The sequence below is a fragment of the Salminus brasiliensis genome, chromosome 3 (genome assembly GCF_030463535.1).
Source record: "Salminus brasiliensis chromosome 3, fSalBra1.hap2, whole genome shotgun sequence".
Classification (NCBI taxonomy): Eukaryota; Metazoa; Chordata; class Actinopteri; order Characiformes; family Bryconidae; genus Salminus; species Salminus brasiliensis.
This window is the reverse complement of record NC_132880.1, coordinates 17,939,337-17,965,689: the sequence shown is the minus strand read 5'-3', so window position 1 is coordinate 17,965,689 and position 26,353 is coordinate 17,939,337.

The following is a 26,353-nucleotide window of genomic DNA, read 5'->3' as shown; positions in this document are numbered from 1 at the left end:
TAGAGGAGCCCTGTCATTAGCACCTTGGCTGCAGCCGAGGTAAGGACCATAGTTAACGCACTGTATCCAGTTCCAGGTTTATATATACAGGACATTGAACTGCAAGACTACACAGGAGAAAGTGGTCCTCACAATGTTCTTAATCTTCTTACTTTAATCTCAGTCTTCCATTTACAGGGCTTCAAGGTTAAGCTGACCACATCCAAACAGTACCCCAACCAAGTGGCTCTAAAAATTTTGGAAATGATGACAGAGTCCGATGAGGATTCGGATTTCCTGCTCCGGGAACTTGACATTCTAAGAGCAGTGAACCACCGTCACATTGTTCACATCCAGGAAATTTCAGTGTGTTGTGGACAGGTGTTCATTGTGATGGAGGCTGCTGCAACAGATCAGGGAGCTCCACTTTATCCTCATCAACCGGGCTAAAACATGGTTCTTCCAGCTCCTTTGTGCCACGGTCTATCTGCACTAGCAGGACACTGTCCATTGAGACCTCACATGTGAATATGCGCAGCTGATGACCAGGTCAAACTGTCTGACATTGGTTTTGGACACTTTTAGAGAAGCGTTGCTGACCTAAGTCAGATGTTTTGTAGCAGTCCTCCTTTTGCTGTACCTGAGGTGCTTATGGGTCAACCTTATGATGCAAAGCAGAATAATGTGTGAAGCCTGGGTGTGATTCTTTATGTCATGGTCACGGGGGATCTGCCCTTCAGAGGCTCCATTGACAAGAATCTCCCACGCCTTAGTCTATCCAGATGAGATCACAGTGGAGGAGCCATGCCACACCTTCATCTCTTATCTGCTGCAGTTTGATCCTCACACTCTGCTTTCAATAAGGGGACACAGCACCATTGGCTGCAGTCGAGGTAATGACCATAACCCACTGTGCTGGAGGTGGAGTATCCAGTTCCAGGTTTTTATATCAATATACTTGTTTTATAGGAAAACTTGATTATGTATTATAACATTATTATAACTTATATCTGAATTAAAGTAGATATGCCAGATACATTTAGTCCAATGGTGAGGATGGGAATGTCCCTCAGCTCTTCTCCTACTGAACAGGCTGGACTCTGGGCTTAAGTCCTCTGGCTGAACTGAGAATCCTACTCTGTAAAACCCCTAAATGGATAAATTACTCATGTCTTTTCATCAACAGTGAAACTGAAGGCTCATCTTTGACTAAGGCTGAAAGCTCTCTGGGTCACAATCTGTTTGGTGGTTCAAATAAAGACTGTCAGGGGTGCACTGAAACCTAACAGGACAGTGTGAAGCGTTTGGAGAAGACCAGTCGGTATGTTTTATCTTTATCTTAGTTAATCTTAATTTATACAGCAATACATGAAGCACCGCTGGTGGAATTTAACAGTCTTCTAACATCACTAACTTTACCAAACCAAACCGGTGTTTGGTGACATCACTCTGGGAAGTGTAGTCTTGAATACAGGAAAATTCGCTCGCTTTTCCCATCAATAAAACAACCTGTACGATACAGCTTTAAGTTCAGCAAGGCTGTATGACGATCATATTCATCTCCACATGTCTCTGAGTCCGTAAACAGCAGGATTTTACACTTAACATTGTATATTTACACTTAAGCAAGCTAATCCCGCTAGCCTCTGCCTGCTAGCCTACAGCTTAGGAGCTGAAATGAACTTTTTGGCCAAGGTTTATCTCTCACATTTATACTCTGGGTGTTTTAATAACCTTTTAACTCCCTTATCAACACTTTAAACCTCTTATAACTTGGAATTATACACTTATTTACTGACCTCCTTAAACAGCACTTTCTGAACTCACCAGAGTTTCTCTTCACAACTGAACAGCAGTTTATGAGAGTTTATCCAACTCAGGACAGAAAAACTCTGAAAACACTGAATGAGGCATTTTATATCCCTTTTGGAGAGTTTAGCAGTGTTTTAATAACTGCTAACTTCAATAACTGCTCACAAAAATGGAGACTCAGCATCAGCTCTGGACACAACAGAGTCCCGCTTGAAGACTGTAAGGAGAAATGAAGAGGGGAGAGAAGGGGAAAAGCACAGACTCTATAGAAGAGCTCAGAAATAGGAGATTATTTTAACAGGGTTACACACCATATAATCACCACCTCTACTCAGTGAGGAGTCGTAGTTATTGTATTGTCTTTTTAGTTTAATGTTGTGACCTATTTCTGCATGTTGCGCTTTTACAGTCTGTTCTGTACTGTATTGTTTTTCTTCTGGTTTTGTTTCATGTTGCTCCTTTTGTTCTGAAAAAAAACACCATTTCATTTCATTGTGTACTTGTACAGAGCTGAAATCACAATAAAAGCCACTTGACTTGAACTATTAGAAATGTAAGAATAAATCACACTTTATAACTTTTTAAAATGTGACTATGTAACTGAATATTTCTTTCTTTGCCCACATATTTTCCTGCATTTCTACATTGTTAAATGCATGACTAACAGTATTTGGCAGTGATATATCCACATAAAGTTTTTTTTTTTTTTTTTTTGGTAAATTGCAGAAGATTCTGCAAATTTTGTCAATAAAGATTAATTAATTTTTACAGATAGTTTTGTTAAAAAGCCAAAACAGATAAAAGCTCTTTCCACACAGTGCTGATAAGGAACGTTTCTCATGGAAGGAATATCTCACACCACCTACTGCATGGCCTCCGTCTGCTACAGTGGAGCTGCCGTACTCCACTGTCACACAGATAGTCTGGAGGACACATATTTTAATATTAAGTACCTAAGAAGCTAAAATGTACTTTCAAACTATGGTACAACTGTGTCCCCTTTGCAAAAGTTACCAACATGTGCTTTTAGAGACAGCACCCAGTGACAAGCCTTTCTGGACCCTAGTGTGACTAAAGTGTACCAGAAAGGTCTTTCAATGCTGTTTATATAGTGGTAAACATCCTCACCTTTAGCATTAATAAAACGAGCATCAGAAACAGAAATCCATCTTTATTAGGTTTTTGGAGGTAAAATGTAAAGGTTATAAAAAATTATCATATTTTATCCTAACATGGCAAAAATTTATGCCGTACTCAGAAAATCTATGTTATGTTTATAGTCCAGAGAAGATCAGCTTTATTAAAAAGAAAAACACCCACCAGAAAACAGAAGCAACATTTTACCACACAGTGTCTATGTTTAGTAAGTAAGACTTTCTAAAACAATGGAATCAGTTCACTATGCAGATGGCCCGTTACACCATCATCATCAGGGGAATACTTACATAATTTAGTGTAATATTAGATACACACTGAAGCACTTTCCCTTGACCCTGTACACCTCTGAGCGCATCACTAAATTTAAGAGTCTTCTGTAGGTCTGCTGGTAGGGATGAAAATGGTGTGCTTACACTTTTGGTGACCATCTCTTGAAGATCACCTAGGAGTCCTCTAGAGGAAAACTCCCAGCACTGTTTCAGCTGAAGCGGTGATGAATGTGTATACCATTAAAGGATGGATGGCATCAATTTTATCATACAACTGTAAGATAAAAGCAGAAAATACACAAAAGCTTCGTGATGTTGCAATAAAGTGTAATGATGAAGGCAGTAGTGAAGAGTAAATAACCTAAAATAGTCATAAATATCTTATAAAAGATACAATTCTACATATGAAGTTGGTTCATCACATTTGATGGCTCTGTTGTTTTTCCCATTACATTATTCCACTTACCTAAGAATCTTCCAAGAGCTTTTCAATGGTCATTCCCTCAGCTAGTTCTCCATGCTGCCGATGCAAAGGTCTTCTTCATGAGGTCCTTCACGATCTTCAAATCAGCTTGTGTCTTCCTGTCCTTTTTATGCAACACCTTAATGAGGTCCTCAGACGTTGCATCCTCTCCAACAATGCATGATTCCTTCGTCAAAGACACAAGTTATCAGTCCCAACCAAAAAAAGAGAATTACTCAAATCTCTCCACCAATATTACACCAACTACTCTTCTGTGACCAACAATAATAAAATTATTCTTAAACAAACTTACATCACCATTCTCCTCAACATCCCTCAGGAAAGGGCTCTTCATTATTAAAGCTTTGGCAACTTAAACATACTCTGCATTGGTGGGATTCCTGCACGCCAAGAGCAACTAAATGAATCAAATGTGTTCAGTAATTCTGTTCATCTAACATAATCAGATGTATCCTATGTAAACATTTAGCCACTCCTCGGGGGATTTTCACAAAGCAGGATTTCTCAGTTCAGTAAGATAATATAAGCCCAAAGTCAAGCCTATCCAATACGTAAAGAGCTGAGGCACATTTTGAAAGGGGGTTCAGTTCCTAATCAGCATCTGGCACTAGGACGTGGCCACTGCATTGCCCAAAAATGCCACCCAGATGCTAATTTTAAACTTGTCAGGGGCTCGTGCGAATGGCATCACTTAGTTTTCCTAAGTGGTTTTCCCCTGACAAGTTTAAAATTAGCATCTTATAACTATAATATAAGAAAGACACTTAACCCTTGCAGTGCAGCCTCTTATAAGACAAGAGTCGAGGCTAACAGAGAGACCTTTTTAAAAAGCCTCAGGTAACCTTAGCTGTAATTGACCCAAATTAAAGCTTAAACTGCTCTAATTTAGTGCTCACTTGACTACATACATTTAGAGCATGTAGGACTAGAGAAAAGCTCACTGACTGCTAAAGCTGGAGTCAGGAGAGCACTTCAGTGTTAAGCTAATCTACGTCATTAGCAGCCTAGCTTGCACTTAACTCCAACCCACAGACCTATTGCTGAACTAAACATCAAAACAGCTGTTTCTTAACATGACTTCCAAATCTGTTTCAAATAGAAGAGCTAAGATGACCAGGATCTTCCTGTACAGCTTTATGGAGAAGGTAGCACTTGCTAACCTAGCTAGCTAGCACAGCTGTTGGTACATTAGCATTACTTTAGCAGCTCCTAAGCGATTTAACTATCAAAATAAGTAAAAGTCACTGAATAAGATCACAAAACTCTTACCTCTGAATTTCTGTGCCTCCTCCACGGTTATATCAATGCCTGCGTCCACCAACGTTTTCAAAAAGTGTGTGTGTGTCTTCATAATGCGGAGCATATTCTCCAACAGATCCTGAATAGAGCTGAACTTAGTGGTTAATTGGTTGATTGAACACAGTACTGCAGTACTGACTGCGCTGACAGGGGTAGGTGTAGTGTTTCCAACTGCTCAGTAAGGAAAGGAGCTGTTGTCTGTCCTAAAAGTTGCCAGAAGTCGCTAAATGACGTCATCGCCTAATTTGCATTATTGATCATTTGCTTGTGTTTGAAGCTGTAGAATAAAGGGATAACAAAGTGAGTACAAACACCCTAAATCTAAATGTGTTAGAACGACAAATGAACTCTGAATAAATGAACACAATTTAAAAAATGTTATCCTTTAAAAAAGTTTTTTAGTTTTGAGGTGAGTGAGTGACTGAGACTGTGTAAGTTAAATGCAGTGATTTATTTTCGGGTCTTTCTGAAGACTGCATTTATATTTACATCACGCTCTGTAAATAGGGGGCAGGGTTAGGTTATTTTGCATTGTGGCCATGGAGCCGTGTGGGTCTGCTCTGACTGTGAGACATAGCACTGTGGGTGTTGTGGGACGGGGCTCACGGCAGCACCCGCTGCTGAGGACAGTAACTGAAGAACATGTGTGTTCACCTCAGAGTCTCAGAAAGTCTCTAATAACACCAGAAATAGTCGCTAGAACTGTCGCTAGCGGGGTCTGAAAAGGAGAGGGGAACTGCTGGAAGGACAGCTAGCAGATTAGCAGCGTTGTGGATTTCTGGTAGCAGTTCTGGCAAGGATGGTCCTTTATCTCCTCCCGGATGGAAGTTTATGGCTGGAGTGAAAAATGTCCCTGATGATTCTACGGGCTTAAATAGGGAATTTTCGAACCTACTGCTGAATAGAAATGATTATCATGCACTGTTTGGTGGAAGTGCTCCTATTTCATGACCCACAAAGTGCACTACATAGTGAAGAGGGAGTGATTTGAGACGGGGCCTCAGGAGAGTAAAAACTGAGCGTGCTGCAGTATCAGTTTCAGAGATGAAGCTTTAGGAGTGTTTCTGCCCTCAACTCTGATGAAGGTAACTCTCAGTTAGCTTTGAGGTTTGAGCTGCTTACAGAAACGCAGCACCACAGGTGAGACACACTGTGTGGTAAGACTTCTATCTGCGGCTCACAGCACGCTGACTTTTGGAGGTATCTTCCCTGGTGCCCTGTACTGATTACGTTACAGCGCCACCACGCCACTACTGCCGCAATTACAGTTATGAAAGCCTGAAATCCATCGAGTGCAGCATGCAGTTTTGTCGAGAACTGGTGGCACAAACTTGTACATTTTACATTTGCTATTCCCTTGTTTACAGAGTGGGCATTCAGCAGGAAAGCCTGCAGTGTTACTGAAATGATTTCAGTATGTAATTCAGTATATTTTAACTGATCAGCACATTGTAACAGCACATGATAATACTGATAACTATATAAAAATGTAATGTTACTATAATCGTGAAATTATATTTTCATACCGTTTCAGCTCTAGTTTTGGGTGATTGGTGCACGTTTGTGTAAATACACTCATGTTGGCATCGAGGTAGGCTGCATTTCTCGGCCGCTACATCCTAGAAGGTTTTTCCAAAGTTAAGGACCCTTTGTATACAGCCCAGAAATGCAGCCGATGTTCAGAGCAATTTGGAGGACGCAACTGACATTTCTCCTGCCCTCGGTTACACAGTTCTCTGAGCACACATGGGCGCTGCCAGGGATTTTGGCCCCTAATGAAAAGATATTACGCCACAACACTAACAATTCTGCCAAAACATTTTATGAACATTTTTAGGGCACGTACAACACGGTGGGTCGGACTGAACAACCAGCACCAAGAAAAGGTTTCAGAGCAGAGGTTGTTTAAAAATGCTAGAATTAATTTCTGTGAAGAAATGAAAAAGCAGCAGCTATGCTACAGTGCCCCCGCGGCTTTACGTGCATCAGGATTAATGTAAACATTACCTCACTAACTTTGTTAAATAAAATATAACAAATTAACACATGGATATAAATGCATTAAATTATATTATATTATATATATATATATATATTATATATATATATATATATATATATATATATATATATATATATATATATATATATATATATATATATATATCTTTGTCACGAAAATAAAAAATATATATTGTAGGACCTTGGCACAGCATTTGCCTTACAATGACAAAATATTTATAGAAGACAGTCACACATATTTCACACAGATTTTGTTGTTTTCAAAACATACTAGGTTATTCTAATATGTCTTCATATCAGATATGACCATTGACAGAATAGTGTTTTTTAGCTGAAAATGCAGTCATTTTGATGATAAGTTATGTGTATTGATTTGTAATTAGTGTATTTATCAGTGTTGGCTGAGCTCAGGACTTTTATTCTAAAAGGTTTTTTTTAGGTCTCATTGGGCCTGTTGTGATGTTCCTAAGGTATCATTGGGCCTATTGTGCTGGTTCTTTAGGTCTCATTGGGCCTGTTGTGGTTTGACCTTTAATCCACTTGTTTATTGTCTATTTTCTATATTTGCATAAAAAATCCTATAACTTAGGCCTACTTGAAGCCATAGCTGACTCCAGTGTTGTGACAGGGTTTTTCCATGGTAATTCCTACTCCATCCACTATGTGGCAGTATATTGAAAGTAGACCAACAAGTCAAAAGGAGGGAAACCTGCAGCAGCAAGGTGGTTTAGCTGTGGCTGACTTCAGGCCTCACTGTAATGGAGGCCCTTACTGGTGGAACTAGGTTCTAATACTCATGGTAAGTCTGATATTGTTTAATTCTTTATATATTCAGCCAAGCTTTGTGTAAGTTTTATTTGTGAGGTTTTGTGCTCTTTGGCTTTTGTAGAAAGCTTTTCTTTTTTCTTGTTTTCTGTTTGTTTGTTTTTCTATTTGCAGTCCTTGCAACCAACTTGCTCTTCATATGGACACTGGGGTAAACTTTACACACAGAGGACAGTAGGACAAGGGTATCACTCCCAAATTTACTCTCAGCAACTCAAACCAAGGACTTTCATTGTACAGACTTTCCTTTCTCAAGGAAACACCCAGGATTATAAACTTCAGAAAGAAGGATGTCTGAAATCCAAACCACATCGTGAGAGCTTTCCAACTCCTATGTTTTGCATTGTTTCTATGGACTCCAAGTAAGTACTGTTAATAAGAGTGTGAGTGCAGACAAACTTTTACCCCCCTTCAAGCACTAGTGAGCAGTCCACAATTTCTGTCTTTCCATCACTCTGATATACAGTGCATCCGGAAAGTATTCACAGCGCTTCACTTTTTCCACATTTTGTTAGGTTACAGCCTTATTCCAAATTGTATTAAATTAATCTCTTTCCTCAAAATTCTACACAAAATACCCCATTATGACCATGTGAAAAAAGTTTTCTTGAGAGTTCTGAAAATTTATTAAAATTAAAAAACAAAGAAATCATATTTACATAAGTATTCACAGCCTTTGCTTAATACTTTGTAGAACCACCCTTGGCAGCAACTACAGCCTCAAGTCTTTTTGAATATGATGCCACAAGCTTGGCACACCTCTCTTTAGGCAGTTTTGCCCATTCTTCTTTGCAGTACCTCTGAAGCTCCATCAGGTTGGATGGGAGACGTCTGTGCACAGCCATTTTCAGATCTCTCCAGAGATGTTCAATCGGATTCAAGTCTGGGCTCTGGCTGGGCCACTCCAGGACATTCACAGAGAGGTCCTGAAGCCACTCCTTTGAGATCTTGGCTGTGTGCTTCGGATCGTTGTCCTGCTGAAAAATGAACCGTCGCCCCAGTCTGAGGTCAAGAGCGCTATGGAGTAGGTTTTCATCCAGGATGTCTCTGTACATTGCTGCATTCATCTTTCCCTCTATCCTGACTAGTCTGGCAGTTCCTGCTGCTGAAAAACATCCCCATAGCATGATGCTGCCACCACCATGCTTGACTGTAGGGATGGTATTGGCCTCGTGATGAGCAGTGCCTGGTTTCCTCCAAACATGACGCCTGGCATTCACACCAAAGAGTTCAATCTTTGTCTCATCAGACCAGAGAATTTTGTTTCTCATGGTCTGAGAGTCCTTCAGGTGCCTTTTGGCAAATTCCAGACGGGCTGCCTTGTGCCTTTTACTAAGGAGTGGCTTTCGCCTGGCCACTCTGCCATACAGGCCTGATTGGTGGATTGCTGCAGAGATGGTTGTCCTTCTGCAAGGTTCTCCTCTCTCCACGGAGGAACGCTGGAGCTCTGACAGAGTGACCATCGGGTTCTTGGTCACCTCCCTGACCAAGGCCCTTCTCCCCCGATCGCTCAATTTAGATGGCCGGCCAGCTCTAGGAAGAGTCCTGGTGGTTCCAAACTTCTTCCATTTACGGATGATGGAGGCCACTGTGCTCATTGGGACCTTCAAAGCAGCAGAAATTTTTCTGTATCCTTCCCCAGATTTGTGCCCCGAGACTATTTTGTCTCGGAGGTCTAAAGACAATTCCTTTGACTTCATGCTTGGTGTTTGCGCTCTGACATGCAGTCAACTGTGGGACCTTATATAGACAGGTGTGTGCCTTTCCAAATCATGTCCAATCAACTGGATTTACCACAGAGGGACTCCATTTAAGCTGTAGAAACATCTCAAGGATGATCAGTGGAAACAGGATGCACCTGAGCTCAATTTTGAGCTTCATGGCGAAGGCTGTGAATACTTACGTAAATGTGATTTCTTAGTTTTTTATTTTTAATAAATTTTCAGAACTCTCAAGAAAACTTTTTTCACATGGTCATAATGGGGTATTTTGTGTAGAATTTTGAGGAAAGAGAAGCTAAGTCTGTGAGCTGCTTTTTTTTGTTTTATTTTGTTTTTTCTTGGCCCCTTATTCTAGCTAACATAGCCTCATATGATCTTAATAGAACTTAATAGAATAATTCTATTAAGAGTATCTTAATAGAACTCTGGTGGCTGAGGTTATCCCCACCATCAAAACTGAATATGCACCTTTTGTTAGAGTTTGGGGCTACTAATGTGTCCAACATTCCAACACACTATGCCAAAAAGGTTTAACCATTTGGTATTCGTATATAAGATGCCAAAATGTTCCAATTTCTTTTTTTACACTTCCAACATGAACTAGTATTTGTTAGTCCTGTTTTGAAGAGTCGACAAGGTGTCCAATAATACCAGTGCAAAATTTCATATTGTATAAATTTCCCTTTAACTTCTCTAATATATTTTCCTTTTTGTGCTATGGACTCTATGTATCCCTATTAATTTTACGCTTACTCTTTCTTTCAAATTATTCTTAAATGATCACATACACTACTAATGAAATAAATTGAGTTTTTATAAAATATTGATGCTTTATGATTAACAGGGTAATCTAGATAGTTAACAATTGGGTTGGCTGGTCTTACTGACCAAGGCTTTCTAATTATGCAATGTCTAATTTGTAAATATTTCCAGAAATCACTTTTTCTCACAGCTTGTACTGTTGAACAAATTCAGTACATGACATGAATGTCTCCTGTTTATAGAGATCATTCACAGTATGTATACCCTTGTCTAGCCACCTTTTCCAAAACACTTTCTGCTTCCCAATCTTCACCTCTGGGTTGAACCATAGTGATGCATAATGTTTGTAGTGGGAAATCCTGTGCAATTTATGAACCTTTGCCCAGACCTCTTGAGAGTGCATAGTGACTGGGTTTACCTGTCTGGGTTTACTGGGTTTCTGGGTTACTTACCTTTCTTAGGTATCAGAGTGATGAGTGTTTCATTAAGAGACGGTGGAAGTGAGCGTCTTTGAAAAGCCTCCTGAAACACATTTGTCAGTACTGGAGTAATTATATCTATATATTCTTTATAGTATCCACCGGAAATCCTGGTGATTTCCCTGTTTTCATGGCTAAAATGGCAGTTTTAACCTCTTCTTGGGTTATTGGTGCATCAAGAAGAGCTGCTTGATCAGAAGATAAATTTGGAAGATTTATGTTTGATAAAAAATATTGGGCTCCATTAAAGCACCATATGGGGCAGTGGTGGCTCAGCGGTTAGAGCACCGGGATATCGATAACAGGGTTGTGGGTTCGATTCCCGGGCTCGGCAAGCTGCCACTGTTGGGCCCTTGAGCAAGGCCCTTTACCCTCTCTGCTCCCCGGGCGCTGGAGTTGGCTGCCCACCGCTCTGGGTGTGTGTCTGTACTCACTGCCCCTAACACGTGTGTGTGTGTGAGTGTGTGTTCACTACCAGATGGGTTAAATGCGGAGGACACATTTCGCTGTACACTGTACAGTGACAAATACGTGCACCTTTTACCTTTTTCACCTTTCATATGATCTATACGGGTTCTTATAGAATTCTTTAAAGACATCATTGATACCCTTAGAAAATGTTATAAGGGAACCTCCTGCTCTTATTGCTGGAATGATGTGGACAGAGCATTGTTCTTTTAACTGTCTAGTGTAGCCCGTACAAGGGTACAATAAAGTGTTAGCTGGGTTTCAGTATCATAATTACCAAGCACTAATACTGAGGGTAAGTACTTATGATTTTTACAAAAAAAAAGAAGATAGAAAATATCATTGTGGGCCAATCAGAAACACTAGGGTCGTCTATGGAGCCGGGGAAGACACCACCCAAGACAACACTGCACCACTTCACTGAGATTCGTAGGGATTTGGATAACCTCCTATTTTTAATGAAAAAACAGGTAAGTGGATATGTTAATAAAACAAAGAAAATAAAAACAATATATATACAATTCAAAATTAATTTTGTGTGTGTGTGTGTGTGTGTGTGTGTGTGTGAGTGAGAGAGAGAGAATGTAACCTATGTCCTTGTGTTTCACAGGTTGTAGTTTGAGGTGTGAATGTGCAAAAGGTCCAGTCTGTGAAAAGGTAAGTATTTCCTCCTACCGCGCTACAGATGAAAACTCAGTTCAATAAAAAAAAGTATGCTTCTGAGGTCAGTGATGTCCACAGGGTGTGTGAACTGCTTTACACACGGTCCCAGTTCAAAGAGGCTCGCCATCCAGCGTAGAAAGGTCCAATTTGAACACTAGCAAAAAAACCTGATAGATGCAAAAATCCAGTAAATCCCAGCTAATAGCGCTCCTCTTCAGGTGCTCTTCAGGTCCGTCGACCCAGCGCTTTAAGTAACTGAAGGCTTAGCTAAATATTACAATGGCTTTTATCACATAAATCCAACTTTTCTAACTTTTTTACACTTTCTCCTCCAGGGAACATCACTGCTCATGGCGGCTGCTTGACCAGAAAGGAAGATCTAGGTCAAGGTCTCCCCTTCAATGCCCTCTTTTAAGCCCAACAATCTGACATTATGTGACGGCTCCTGTTTTCCAGATCTTGCACAGGGCTCCCCAGAGTATCTACATGCTTCCCATGCAGCTCATAGAGAAATATGTGGATTAGTTAGGATGTACGTTAATGGGGCTTAGGACAACTTCTACCAAGCAGCCATACTGCTCGTTGCTCTCATGTGACTCCCTCCTAGTCATTTCTTTTACTGATGGAGAATTTTTTAATATTAGCTTTGGCTTGTTTATCATAGTTTTAATGCTTGTGCTGTCTGCTATGTGTCTTACTTTACATTACTTTGCTTTACTAACTAACTAACCTCTGTGTTTACTTTTAAGAAACATGGTGGCCATGGAGAGGCCCTAAGAGCATCAGCATGATCAGGGCCAGCCCAAGACTTTATGGGGCCCTAAGCAGATTTTCATTTGGGGCCCTCATACCACCACCTTAGCACCAGATGCTTTATCATTCCATATGCTGCACTGTGTGTGTATCGTACCCACTATCATTAGCTTTATTTGTAATTAGCTTACATCATACCATTGTCATTTTGGCTGTTGTTTTTAACCTTACAGGGGTAGCAGAGTGGTGTATACGTTTTCAGTAACATTAGCCACTGCATTTACAGTAAATAAGTCCACCAGTTTTTCTTAAATATTTCTTCAGCAGATGTGCAAAAGTTTGAAAAAGGAAAACAAAAAGGAAGTGGAAGGCCTAAGGTGGGAGCTGATGTTTGTTTATGTTTTTTCTTGGAGTGATTTGCTGAGAGAGATATTGTTCAACGCTGAAGCACCTGGGCCTTTATCGACTTTGTCTATGGCTCTGCATGCTCCAGCGGCGAGGGCAACTACTCCAGACGGTGTTCTCATTGTTTTATGTTTTTTCTCTTGCGTTTCAGACTGATGAGGTCCCATGCTTTGCCGAACTTTCTGAACTCCCGTGAGAAAAACTGTGAACCATTATTCGAAACCACAACATCTGGAATGCTGTGCCGTGCAAAGTGAGCTTTCAGCTTGTGGACAACAGTGGCTAAACTTGTGGCTGGAAGATGGTCGACCTGCCAGAAGTTTGAGAATCAACTGTGATCAAGTAGTTTCTGCCACTGAATGCAAAGAAGTCAGATCTGACATTTGCCCAAGACCTCAGCGGAATGTAATGTGGGTGCGGTGTCTTTTTGCTGCTTTGTGTCGGTTGCCCTGCACACTGCACAATTCCCTATGTATGTTTTTAGGGTCTCAGTCATTACTGGCCAACAAACACATTCTCTGGCCCTGCGCAGACAGCTTTCAATGCCCAAATGTGAAGAATGTATTCTCTCCTTAATTTCCTGTCTCATACTGACTGGGAATACTGCTAGATCCCCTCTGAATAGCACATCATGTTGCACACTAAGTTCATCCTGCATAGAAAAGAAAGGTCTCACCTCCTCCACCACTTGTGCTCTGTCTTTCGGCCATACCTGTAAAATGATCTGTTTTAGGGACTGCAGCGCTTTGTCCTTTTCTGTTTCAGCCTGAATGTTCCGCAGCCTTTCCTCTGAAATGGGCAGATATTGGATCATGTTTGTCTCAATTTCAGCCTCAACTGAACCTGCAGTGTCCCATTCTGGTAGGTTAGCTCTGCTTAGTGTGTCTGCTACATACATCAGTCGTCCAGGCACATATGTGACACTGATATCATATTTCTGCAGCCCCCGTAGCATTCGTTGCAATCTCTTTGGTGCATTGAACAAGGGCTTTCTCATAATGGTTTCCAAAGGCTTATGATCAGACTGCACTTCCACTTTCCTGCCATATGTATACTGATGGAATTTTTCTGTGCCAAACAGAATGGCCAAGCATTCTTTTTCTATCTGTGCATAACCCTGTTCAGTGGGTATGAGAGCTCTGCTGCCATAGGCTATTGGCTGGCCTGCCTGCCTGGAGTGCTGCTCCTCGTCTCTGACGAGTCACACTGGAGCGTAAGGACTCCCACCGGATCATAATATTTCAGGACTGGTGCTGTTGTGTGTTTAAGTTTCTTGAATGCACCTTCCTGCACATCTGACCATTCCCACACAGCATCCTTGTGCGTCAGCTGCCTCAGAACCTCAAAGTTGTCTGCTAAATGTTCACAGAATTTGCTGAGATTGTTTACCATACCGAGCAACCTCAGCATTCAGTTTGATGTTGCACTCTCTGCAGCGACCCAGCAGCTTTCTCAGCTTAACTTTAAGTCCCTCACAGAGTCTTCCTCATTTTCACCCTCACCAATGATCAGGATGTCACCTGCAATAGTGCCTATGTGTGAACTTGTGCTGGAACACTTCTGGTGCCGGGCTAATTCCCATGGGCATTTGTAACCACCTGTATCTACCAAAGGGTGTTGCAAAAGTTGTCAGATAACTTGACTCATCTGTCAGCTTCACATGCCAGAATCCATTTTTCACATCACAGACAGTGAAAACTCTAGCTTTGGCAAAGTCTGGTAACACCTCATCTATTGTAGGTAGAGGGAAGTGTTGTCTATTTAAGGCTCTGTTCAATGGTCTTGGGGTGTTGCAAAAGTTGTCAGATAATTTGACTCATCTGTCAGCTTCACATACCAGAATCCATTTTTCACATCACAGACAGTGAAAACTCTAGCTTTGGCCAAGTCTGGTAACACCTCATCTATTGTGGGTAGAGGGAAGTGTTGTCTATTTAAGGCTCTGTTCAATGGTCTTGGGTCAACACATATTCACGAGCTTGCCTGATGGTTTATTTCACAACAACCATGCTGCTAATCCATTCAGTACTTTTTTCTACTGGAGCTATAATCCTCCTCTCCTGCAAGCTTCTCAGTTCTTCTTTCAGTGGTGTCATGAGGGACACCGGAACACGGCGCTTTGGCGGTTGTACTGGCCGAATGCTAGTGTCTATTTCAATGTGATATGTCCCTTCAAAACAGCAGTAACCCTCAAATACATCAGAATATTTATGTTGTATGTGGCTCATGTCCCAGGGCTCTTTGTCATCACGGGCTTCAGTAATTCACTGGATTTTCACCAATGAACATAGTTGCAAAAAGCTGCTTTCCGAGTTTGCTTCCTCCTTCTAGCTGTGACTGAAGACTAAGTATCTCCTGGAACTGCTCATATTCTGCTTCCATCACACTGTGCACCCCTTTTGTCTGTCTTGACATGCATTCTGATGCAAAGTGGTTGCATTTTGCAAATTTTTTTGCACTCTTTCCCAAAAGCTGGACGGCTCTTTTTTTTCCAGTAGTGTTTTTCCCCACATTATTTATACTGTATGGGCTGCAATTGTTTTGTTCTTTTCACTGTGTGCACCTCTTCTACACACTGTCCTTCAATTGTCTTTGTGTTCTCCTTTGACAGTTCTGCTGCTCTACATATCTGTAAGCACTTTTACAACGTCAAAGCTGACTCACGGAGTAAGCGTTCTTGCTTCTTGCAAATGTGTGCTTTGAATGCCACAAACAATTCTGTTCCTTATTAGCGAGTCCCCAATCTCTCCAAAGTTGCATGTGGCTGCCAGCATTCTCAAATCGGTTGCATGCTTGTCGACATTTTCACCCACATTCTGGTTTCTGGAAGAACCTGTACCTCTCTACAGTTTAGTTTCGCTTTGGGTTGCAATGGTTGTCGAAGGCAGTCATTAAAGTACTAAGGTTAAGCTCCTCTCGCCTCACTGAAGCTCACAGCGTCTCACAAAGTTCTCTTCCCGTCTCTCCTATGAGATCTTTGAAAACTTTTACCACCATTCGTTTTCTCATCTGTTGTGTCTAGTGCTATGTCGACATACAGGGTAAATTCCTCTTTCCATGACTTCCATGCTTTGGACAGGTTTGGGGCATTCCAGTCTAGCGCCGGGAGTGGCTTCAGTCCGAGCCCGCCGTCCATGCCTTTTTACCGGCGTCTGCTCTCTGGCACTTCTATGAGTGTGCCCCCTCTCTCTCTCTTTCTCTTCAGTAAAGTCCACTTCACACCGCTGCCACCATGTTTTATGCTATCTCTTGCGTTTCAGACAAGCATACCAAATAAAGGAGTTGGGAACAACTTGTAGGAACTCAGAACTCTTTTAATAACAGCTTGCCTTTAGTTCCATCTCAATACAACACAGTGCGTCACACTCCATCTGGTCCATGCTACAACAACACTATACAATTAACTATTCCTCTTGTTACACTCATTGTTGGGGATTTTGTTGTAAGAACCTATTAAATATCGGGCCCAATGAGTACCCACTTCCACAGCCAGAACTACAAAAAATTATTTCCTCAGTAAATTTTACAACCTGTACACTTGACCAGATTCCCTCAAAAATACTGACCGAAATGCTCCCAATTATAATCACCCCTCTTTTTATCCCTTAGCTAAGGCCATGTACCCAAATCCCTAAAATTAGCAGTTATAAAACCTTTTATTAAGAAACCAAATCTTGATCCTAGTGTACTATCAATTACAGACCCATCTCAAACGTAACATTTCTGTCCAAGATGTTAGAAAATGCTGTGGCTCTACAACTCTGCTCATACCTGAGTAAGTATGAAATGTGTGAGAAATTCCTTTCAGACAGCCCATGTGAAGATTACAAACACTCACTTTCTTGCCTCTGATCCAGACTACGTAGCCAGACTCGCCACTCAGTTTAGCCTTTACCCCACCCACTAGCTCTGCTGTACGTACCATCTACACCTGCACACATGTACAGCTACAAGTGCACACCCACACATCCATTCCTGCTCTCACTCACACACCCATATATACACATATAAATTCTGTTTTGCTTTGTTTTAGATTACTGAGGAATTAAAAGGCCGTTTTAAAGATGTTAAGGGGGTGAAAATATACAGCTGGGTGCAGCTGAGATTTGGAACATCTGCAGTTATTAATGTGTTAAGTGTGTCAAACCACTTTTTGTTTGGTTCAATTGGAATCATAGAGAAATGGTAGTGGATCTTTGGTAGAACTGCTATTTTGATTATTGCAATGCGTCCAAAAATTGAGATGGGTAAGTACATCCATCGGTTTAGGTCATCTTCTAGTGACTTTAACAGTGGGGTGTAAAAAATCAATCAGATATCCTAGAGGAGATGTTTATTCCAAGGTATATGATGTGATTTGTAGTACATGGAAGCAATAGGTTTTGGAATGCAGCATTCCAGTTTGTTCCACATATTGGTAAAATAATAGATTTATTCCAGTTTATAGAGTAATCGGATATGTGCGAGTAGGTGTTGATGACGGCCGTGACTACTTTGATCGATTGTGTGGGATTTTGAAGATAAAGCAATTTATCATCTGCATATAGACTTGTGGGTGGGGCTATGAGTTTTGATACCAATGGTTTTGTAATTCTGTCTTATGGCAGCAGCTAACAGTTCAATAAATAATGCAAATAATAATGGAGAGAGTGAGCATCATTGCCTGGTTTCACAATGTAGGGAGATGTTTGTGCAAGTTATTGTTGACAACTGATGCCATAGGTGAGGAGTATAATAGTTTAAACCAGTATATAAAGGATTGCCCAAAGCCAAACTTTTGTAGTGCTGTAAAAAGGAAGTTTACTTTGTCAAATAAATCCTGTTTGATCTGGAAGTCTGAAGTAGGACATAACTTCTTCTAATCTTACTGTTTAAGCTTTACTTATTATAAGATCTGTGTTGAGTGATATTGGGATAGCTTAAGCACTGACTAGGATCCTTATTTGGTTTAAGTATTACTGATATTAATGCAGTATTCATTTGTGTTGGAATATGTGATGTATGTTTTATTTAAATTACCATTCTGATAGAGTGGGGAGATAACTTGCCAGAAGTGTTTGTAGAACTCAGGAGGGTATCCATCTGGGTCTGGGGCTTTACTATTTGGCATTCTGTTAAGAGCTTTCTCTGTTTCTTCAGTGGTTAATGGAATGTCTAGGTCTGCTGCCTGCTGGTTATTTCATTTGGGTAGTAGTAGGTTATTTAAGAAGGCATTGATGTCCTCTCATTTTACATTTTTAGTGTTAGAGGGCAGATTGTTATAGTACATTTTAAAAATATTGTTTATTGATTTAAGATCTTGAGTGATATTTCCGGATGCTTCCTGAATTGTAGCTATGGCCATTTTTTCTTTATTTATTTTGAGTGGATTAGCAAGGTATTTACCATATTTGTCGTTGTGTTCAAAGTTAATTTTGCCTAAGTTGTGAGAGTAAGAACTTTTTCATTAATGATTGTGTCCTGTTCATGCTGGTGTACTTTTATTATTTTTAGAGTTTATTTTGTGGGTTTTTCTGCATTGGTTCCATTTAGTTGTTGGATTTTTTTTGCACTATTGTTTTGCATTTCTTGTTCACTGTGTTTTCTGCACTGAGATATAATTCCCCCCCCCCCAAGTACTGCTTTTGCTGTTTCTCATAGAAGTATTGAGGAGATTTCTGATCATTTATTTCCATGAAGGATGCCCATTCTCTCCTGAAAAAGGTATCAAAGTCTGAGTCTTTGAGTAGTGATATGTTGAGGTGCCATCAAGGTTTTGTTCTGTGTGTGTTTAATCTGAAAGTGCATGCTGATTTGTGCATGGTCTGAGATGACTATGGGATGAATTGCTGTTTTAGAAATGTATGGTATAACAGTTTTACTGGCAAGAATACAGGAGTATGACTGGTGGAACTAGGAGAAGTAAGTACATTCTATGGTCGTTGGGTTCTGTAGTCTCCATACATCTCCAAGGCCAAGGTCAAATATGTATTGTTGTGGTAAGAATTTGCTATGGACTGATTCATTTTATCTTTACTGTATTTTCAAAATGGTATTAAGGTCCTCACAATAAGAATTTGTGAATAGTCAAAATCTGACAGTATTTTAAAAAGGTTATGAAATGTGATACATACTCCCTGATGGTGTATCCTGCCAACATCGTCCATCGTTCTGCAACTCTGTAACAGGTAAGTGATCATTCAGTTTCTATTCATTTATTGAATATTGTATTTCTTTTTTTGTCTTACAGGTTCAGGATCCCATGAGCCCCTAACTTCTGATGGTGGATCTGGTGAAAATCGGTCTGTCCATGTGCATCTGTATGTGTGACTCCCTATCTATCTGCCTGCAAGTGTGTTACAGGTAAGTGATCATTCAGTTTCTGTACATGTATTGACTTTCTTTTTTTGTCTTACAGGCTTTCAGGACCCCATTATCCCCTACGTTCCTGATGGTAGACTGGAGAACAAGGGTCTGTCCGTGTGCAACTGTGAGTGTGACTCCCTATCTGTCTGTCTGCAAGTGTATAACAGATAGGTGATCATAGAGTTTCGATACATGTATTGACTTTCTTTGTTGTCTTACAGGTTTAGAGGATGCCATTACCCCTTCCCTCCCTGATGGTGCGTCTGTTCAAGGGTCCATCGATCTGTCACTGTGTACGGCTTGCTGTCTATCTGTTTGCTACTGTCTAACAGGTAGGTGATCATTCAGGTTCAATACGTGTATTGATTTTCTTTCTTGTCTTACAGGTGTAGAGGATGCCATTACCCCTTTCCTCCCTGATGGTGCATCTATCTATCAAGGGTCTATCCATCTGCCACTGTGTACAGCTCACTGTATTTCTGTCTGCACCTGGTTAACAGGTAGGTGATCATTCAGTTTCTATACATATATTGATTTTCTTCATTGTCTTTCAGGTTTAGAGGATGCCATTACCCCTTCCCTCCCTGATTGTGCATCTGTCCATCAAGGGTCCATCCATCTGTCACTGTGTACAGCTTGCTGTCTATCTGATTGCTACTTTCTAACAGGTAGGTGATCATTCAGTTTCTAAACAGGTATTGATTTTCTTTGTTGTCTTACAGGTTTAGACGATGCCATTACCTCTTCCCTCCCTGATGTTGCATATGTTGTTGCATCAAGGGTCCATCCATCTCTCACTGTCTACGGCTCGCTGTATTTCTGTCTGCACCTGGCTAACAGGTAGGTTGTCATTCAGGTTTTATACATGTATTGATTTTCTTTGTTGTCTTTCAGGTTCCGAAGATGCAGTTACCTCTTCCGTCCCTGATATTACATCTGTCCATCAAGGGTCCATCCATCTGTCACTGTGTACGGCTCGCTGTCTGTCTGTTTGCTACTTTCTAACAGGTAGGTGATCATTCAGTTTCTAAACAGTTATTGATTTTCTTTGTTGTCTTACAGGTTTAGGGGATGCCATTACCCCTTCCCTCCCTGATGGTGCGTCTGTTCAGCAAGGGTCCATCCATCTATCACTGTGTACGGCTTGCTGTCTGTCTGTTTGCTACTGTCTAATAGGTAGGTGTTCATTCAGGTTCTATACATGTATTGATTTTCTTTGTTGTCTTTCATGTTACGAAGATGCCGTTACCCCTTCCCTCCCTTATTGTGCATCTGTCCATCAAGGGTCCATCCATCTGTCACTGTGTACGGCTCGCTGTATTTCTGTCTGCACCTGGTTAACAGGTAGGTGATCATTCAGTTTCTAAACAGTTATTGATTTTCTTTGTTGTCTTACAGGTTTAGAGGATGCCATAACCCCTTACCTCCCTGATGGTGCATCTGTCTATCAAGGGTCCATCCATCTGCCACTGTTTACGGCTTGCTGTTTTTCTGTCTGCACCTGGTTAACAGGTAGGTGATCATTCAGTTTCTATACATGTATTGATTTTCTTTGTTGTCTATCAGGTTTAGAGGATGCCATTACCCCATCCCTCCCTGATGGTGCATCTGTCTATCAAGGGTCCATCCATCTGCCACTGTGTACGGCTCGCTGTATTTCTGTCTGCACCTGGTTAACAGGTAGGTGATCATTCAGTTTCTATACATGTATTGATTTTCTTTGTTGTCTTTCAGGTTCCGAAGATGCAGTTACCCCTTCCCTTCCTGATATTGCGTCTGTCCATCAAGGGTCCATCCGTCTGTCACTTTGTATGGCTTGCTGTCTATCTCTTTGCTACTGTCTAACAGGTAGGTGATCATTCAGGTTCTATACATGTATTGATTTTCTTTGTTGTCTTTCAGGTTTGGAGGATGCCATTACCCCTTCCCTCCCTGATGTTGCATATGTTGTTGCATCAAGGGTCCATCCATCTGTCACTGTGTACGGCTTGCTGACTCTCTGTTTGCTACTATCTAGCAGGTAGGTAATCATTCAGGTTTTATACATGTATTGATTTTCTTTGTTTTACAGGTTTAGACGATGCCGTTACCCCTTCCCTCCCTGATATTGTGTCTGTCCGTCAAGGGTCCATCCATCTGCAACTGTGTACGGCTCGCTGTCTTTCTGTCTGCACCTGGTTAACAGGTAGGTGATTATTCAGTTTCTATACATGTATTGATTTTCTTTGTTGTCTTTCAGGTTTAGAGGATTCCATTACCCCTTCCCTCCCTGATGTTGCATTTGTCCATCAAGGGTCCATCCATCTGTCACTGTCTACGGATTGCTGTATTTCTGTTTGCTACTTTCTAACAGGTAGGTAATCATTCAGTTTCTAAACAGTTATTAATTTTCTTTGTTGTCTTACAGGTTTAGACGATTCCATTACCCCTTCCCTCCCTGATGTTGCATTTGTCCATCAAGGGTCCATCCATCTGTCACTGTGTACGGCTTGCTGACTATCTGTTTGCTACTATCTAACAGGTAGGTGATCATTCAGGTTCTATACATGTATTGATTTTCTTTGTTGTCTTACAGGTTTAGACGACACCGTTACCCCTTCCCTCCCTGACATTGCGTCTGTCCATCAAGGGTCCATCCGTCTGTCACTGTGAACGGCTTGCTGTTTATCTGTTTGCTACTTTCTAACAGGTAGGTGATCATTCAGTTTCTAAACAGTTGTTGATTTTCTTTGTTGTCTTACAGGTTTAGAGGATGCCATTACCCCTTCCCTCCCTGATGGTGCGTCTGTTCATCAAGGGTCCATCCATCTTTCACTGTGTACGGCTTAATGTCTATCTGTTTGCTACTGTCTAACAGGTAGGTGATCATTCAGGTTCTATACATGTATTGATTTTCTTTGTTGTCTTACAGGTTTAGAGAATGCCATTACCCCTTCCCTCCCTGATTGTCCATCTGTCTATTAAGGGTCCATCCATCTGCCACTGTGTACGGCTCGCTGTATTTCTGTCTGCACCTGGTTAACAGGTAGGTGATCATTCAGTTTCTATACATGTATTGATTTTCTTTGTTGTCTTTTAGGTTTAGAGGATGCCATTACCCCATCCCTCCCTCATGGTGCGTCTGTCTATCAAGGGTCCATCTATCTGCCACTGTGTACGGCTCGCTGTATTTCTGTCTGCACCTGGTTAACAGGTAGGTGATCATTCAGTTTCTATACATGTATTGATTTTCTTTGTTGTCTTTTAGGTTTAGAGGATGCCATTACCCCATCCCTCCCTCATGGTGCGTCTGTCTATCAAGGGTCCATCTATCTGCCACTGTGTACGGCTCGCTGTATTTCTGTCTGCACCTGGTTAACAGGTAGGTGATCATTCAGTTTCTATACATGTATTGATTTTCTTTGTTGTCTTTTAGGTTCCAAGGATGCCGTTACCCCTTCCCTCCCTGATTGTGCATCTGTCCATTAAGGGTCCATTCATCTGTCACTGTGTACGGCTCGCTGACTATCTGTTTGCTACTTTCTAACAGGTAGGTGATCATTCAGTTTCTAAACATGTATTGATTTTCTTTGTTGTCTTACAGGCTTAGACGATGCCATTACCCCTTCCCTCCCTGATGGTGCATCTGTCTATCAATGGTCCATCCATCTGTCACTGTGTACGGCTTGCTGTCTATCTGTTTGCTACTGTCTAACAGGTAGGTGATCATTCAGGTTCTATACAGTTATTGATTTTCTTTGTTGTCTTACAGGTTTAGAGGATGCCATTACCCCTTCCATCCCTGATGGTGCATCTGTCCATCAAGGGTCCATCCATCTGCCACTGTCTACGGCTCGCTCTCTATCTGTCTGCACGTGGTTAACAGGTAGGTGATCATTCAGTTTCTATACATGTATTGATTTTCTTTTGTTGTCTTACAGGTTTAGAGGATGCCATTTCCCCTTACCTCCCTGATGGTGCATCTGTCCATCAAGGGTCCATCCATCTGTCACTGTCTACGGCTCGCTGTCTCTGTTTGCTACTGTCTAACAGGTAGGTGATCATTCAGTTTCTAAACATGTATTGATTTTCTTTGTTGTCTTACAGGTTTAGACGATACCATTACCCCATCCCTACCTGATGGTGCGTTTGTTCATCAAGGGTCCATCCATCTGTCACTGTGTACGGCATGCTGTCTATCTGTTTGCTACTTTCTAACAGGTAGGTGATCATTCAGTTTCTAAACAGTTATTGATTTTCTTTTTTGTCTTACAGGTTTAGAGGATGCCATTACCCCTTCTCTCCCTGATGGTGCATCTGTCCATCAACGGTCCATCCATCTGTCACTGTTTACTGCTCGCTCTCTATCTGTCTGCACGTGGTTAACAGGTAGGTGATCATTCAGTTTCTATACATGTATTGATTTTCTTTGTCTTACAGGTTTAGAGGATGCCATTTCCCCTTCCCTCCCTGATGGTGCGTCTGTCCATCAAGGGTCCATCCGTCTGTCACTGTGTACGGCTTGCTGTCTATCTGTTTGCTACTTTCTAACAGGTAGGTGATCATTCAGTTTTTATACAGTTATTGATTTTCTTTGTTGTCTTACAGGTTTAGAGGATGCCATTACCCCTTCCATCCCTGACGGTGCATCTGTCCATCAAGGGTCCATCCATCTGCCACTGTCTACGGCTCGCTCTCTATCTTTCTGCGCCTGGTTAACAGGTAGGTGATCATTCAGTTTCTATACATGTATTGATTTTCTTTGTTGTCTTACAGGTTTAGAGGATGCCATTTCCCCTTACCTCCCTGATGGTGCATCTGTCCATCAAGGGTCCATCCATCTGTCACTGTCTACGGCTCGCTGTCTCTGTTTGCTACTGTCTAAAAGGTAGGTGATCATTCAGTTTCTAAACATGTATTGATTTTCTTTGTTGTCTTACAGGTTTAGACGATACCATTACCCCATCCCTACCTGATGGTGCGTTTGTTCATCAAGGGTCCATCCATCTGTCACTGTGTACGGCATGCTGTCTATCTGTTTGCTACTTTCTAACAGGTAGGTGATCATTCAGTTTCTAAACAGTTATTGATTTTCTTTTTTGTCTTACAGGTTTAGAGGATGCCATTACCCCTTCTCTCCCTGATGGTGCAACTGTCCATCAACGGTCCATCCATCTGTCACTGTTTACGGCTCGCTCTCTATCTGTCTGCACGTGGTTAACAGGTAGGTGATCATTCAGTTTCTATACATGTATTGATTTTCTTTGTTGTCTTACAGGTTTAGAGGATGCCATTTCCCCTTCCCTCCCTGATGGTGCGTCTGTCCATCAAGGGTCCATCCGTCTGTCACTGTGTACGGCTTGCTGTCTATCTGTTTGCTACTTTCTAACAGGTAGGTGATCATTCAGTTTCTATACAGTTATTGATTTTCTTTGTTGTCTTACAGGTTTAGAGGATGCCATTACCCCTTCCATCCCTGATGTTGCATCTGTCCATCAAGGGTCCATCCATCTGTCACTGTCTACGGCTCGCTGTATTTCTTTCTGCACCTGGTTAACAGGTAGGTGATCATTCAGTTTCCATACATGTATTGATTTTCTTTGTTGTCTTTCAGGTTCCGAGGATGCCATTACCCCTTCCCTCCCTGATGGGGCATCTGTCCATCAAGGGTCCATCCTTCTGTCACTGTGTATGGCTTGCTGTCTATCTGTTTGCTACTTTCTAACAGGTAGGTGATCATTCAGTTTCTAAACAGTTATTGATGTTCTTTGTTGTCTTACAGGTTTAGAGGATGCCATTACCCCTTCCCTCCCTGATGGTGCATCTGTTCATCAATGGTCCATCCATCTATCACTGTGTACGGCTCACTTTCTATCTGTCTGCACCTGGTAAACAGGTAGGTGGTCATTTATTTTCTATACATGTATTGATTTTCTTTGTTGTCTTACAGGTTAAGAGGATGCCATTTCCTCTTTCCTCCCTGATGGTGCATCTCTCCATCAAGGGTTCATCCATCTGTCACTGTGTTTGGCTCGCTGTCTATCTGATTGCTACTGTCTAACAGGTAGGTGATCATTCAGTTTCTAAACATGTATTGATTTTCTTTGTTGTCTTTCAGGTTCCGAGGATGCCGTTACCCCTTCCATCCCTGAGTGTGCATCTGTCCATCAAGGGTCCCTCCATCTGTCACTGTCTACGGCTCGCTGTTTATCTTTTTGATACTGTCTAACAGGTAGGTGATCATTCAGATTCTATACATGTATTGATTTTCTTTGTTGTCTTACAGGTTTAGACGATGCCATTACCCCTTCCCTCCCTGATGTTGAATCTGTCCATCAAGGGTCCATTCATCTGCAACTGTGTACGGCTCGCTGTCTATCTGTCTGCACGTGGTTAACAGGTAGGTGATCATTCAGTTTCTATGAATGTATTGATTTTCTTTGTTGTCTTATAGGTTTAGAGGATGCCATTACCCCTTCCCTCCCTGATGGTGCGTCTTTCCATCAAGGGTCCATCCATCTGTCACTTTGTACGGCTTACTGTCTATCTGTTTGCTAATGTCTAACATGTAGGTGATCATTCAGGTTCTATACATGTATTGATTTTCTTTGTTGTCTTGCAGGTTTAGAGGATGCCATTTCCCCTTCCCTCCCTGATGGTGCATCTGTCCATCAAGGGTCCATCCATCTGCCACTGTGTACGGCTCGCTGTATTTCTGTCTGCACCTGGTTAACAGGTAGGTGGTCATTTATTTTCTATGCATGTATTGATTTTCTTTGTTGTCTTATAGGTTTAGACGAAGCCATTACCCCATCCCTACCTGATGGTGCGTCTGTTCATCAAGGGTCCATCCATCTGTCACTGTGTACGGCATGCTGTCTATCTGTTTGCTACTTTCTAACAGGTAGGTGATCATTCAGTTTCTAAACA